The sequence below is a fragment of the Eurosta solidaginis genome, chromosome 5 (assembly GCF_040869045.1).
Source record: "Eurosta solidaginis isolate ZX-2024a chromosome 5, ASM4086904v1, whole genome shotgun sequence".
Taxonomy (NCBI): domain Eukaryota; kingdom Metazoa; phylum Arthropoda; class Insecta; order Diptera; family Tephritidae; genus Eurosta; species Eurosta solidaginis.
This window is the reverse complement of record NC_090323.1, coordinates 231,181,426-231,183,530: the sequence shown is the minus strand read 5'-3', so window position 1 is coordinate 231,183,530 and position 2,105 is coordinate 231,181,426. Positions and strand designations below refer to the sequence as shown.

Below are 2,105 nucleotides of genomic sequence, written 5' to 3'. Positions count from 1 at the left end.
TATCTGTGTTTTAAGTTAAAAGGGATACATGATAAATAAAGCCCCACTATATAAATGGTTTTTTGTATGCAAAATAAGAACGCCGATAAAACTATTTTCAGTAAGGAAATTTACTTTTTGTCCTTTTAAATGACCCACGAAAGATGTAAACTCTACATTCCACACTCTCTGAAAACTTCTTTTTCAAGTTTTTGGCATGTCGTTTACACAGACTCCAAAACGACATCTGGCAAATGAATTTTTGGAGGAAATATTTTTATGACACTTTCTGAGCTGGCCGAACCACTGCCGCTGAGTGACCCCCGGTTAAATAAAGTTTTGAAATAGTATGAATATGAATAAAGGAGTTTGAAGTCAGATGGTGTCTTATTATAAATCCAAGCCAGGGGCGTAGCGAGGGGGGTGGGGGTTTTGGGGTCTTAAACCCCCTTGCCTCAGGATCATTTGATTTTCTAAGTCGTTACAATTCAAATATTTGATGTTTTTATATCTATGTTAATAAATTTCTTTATAATTCTGCACGTGTTTACTTTGTTGGTGATATTATATTTTTAATATACAAGCATATGTATACACGAAGTGAACACTTATATATTTTAATCATAATCTGTTTCATATTAATTCTGCAATTTATTAAATATACATATGTACATGTTAACTTTTACTATAATTTCATAAAGAAGTTTCCTTGTAAATTTTCCTAACGACCATCTACATACATACATATCAGAGAACAGCAAAAATCGAACACAACAACGTTCGATCACATTCGGCAACATGATCGTGTTCAATGACCCAATTTGCTTAAATGAACATAATCGACATTGATTTAAAATCAACCAACTTATTGTATGCGTGAATATAATCAATTCAGGTGTTTGCTCGTTTGCCTCAACCGCGATTTCATCGGAATGAAAAGGCAAATATGAAAACCCCATGCGTCTGAATATTTGCATGATTCTTCTGCCCTTACGTCACGGCGACAAGCTACATATAAAAGAATATGTACCAGAGAGTTGAAGTAGTATGCTCTTCTAATGAAATCCCTATTATTTTGCCTAGAGAAAGTGCTCAAACAAACGCGAGGATCACTACCGTATACAAATTTTCATCCCATTTCTAGACTCAGCAATTCAGAATTTGGAATTACGATTCAACATTTTAAAATGTAAAAAACACATTAGTGTTTTTTCCGTGTAGATATGGCTTTTTTAAATTAAATTTTTTTCTATTCGATCAGTTTCTTTTGAATTTTATATACGTATACTTTAGATCTCATGCATAGGCTCAAAAAGCATGAATTCTAAGTACTTATTCCTGAAGGAGGTACTTCGGTTTTTTTTTTATCAAATTATCTATGATTAATATTACAGGAATGCGATTCTGTGGCTTTTCCTAATGTTCACATGTTGTTGAAAATCTTGTGTACGCTTCCAGTAACAACGGCAACGAACGAGAGATCTTTTTCAACTCTTAGGCTGATTAAAAACTATTTGAGAAATACGATGACTGAAAATCGATTGAATGGTTGTGCATCACTAAGCATCCACCGTGATAAAATTGTTACCGTTGATGAAGTTTTAGATGAAATGGCAAAGAAAAGCCGACGCATGGGCTTGAGTTTCTAATGTAACCTTTTTCATATCATATTCTAAATACACGTCCTTAAATGTTAAAGCTAAAGACAACATTTTTTTTTATTTATTTAACTGAAAGAAAACATACATTTTTTGAACCCCCCAAGAGGCTACGCCCCTGATCCAAGCAATTTTATATGTGAAACAAAACTTATAATAAGGTTATACTATGGTACACCAATCCTTATTCACCCTCCTTATTATAATAGCTTATGTAAACCTGATTTTGGGTGGCCTTTTATAAAAGGTCCTAATACAGCAATTAGTTTCCTTTAATAAGGCCTTATGTTAATAACCCTAATTTTTGTTGGTCCATAAGCCTTAAACCAAGATCACTTGGGAATGTCAAACAAAGTAACTGACAATAAACAAATCCAGCATTATCAGTGATTTGCAACTAATGGCGCAACGCTGATTAAATATAGTTGGTAAGGAGGAATAGAATTAGTAATTTATCAGTCAAACAAA

The 2,105-nt window shown here is 33.2% G+C and overlaps 1 protein-coding gene across 3 annotated transcripts in view; it reads right to left on the bottom strand.

The window, feature by feature from the left end:
* Positions 1–2,105, bottom strand: part of Tsp66E (Tetraspanin 66E) — a 483,181-nt gene that overhangs the window by 338,735 nt on the left and 142,341 nt on the right. The gene's annotated exons all lie outside the window — the stretch shown is intronic.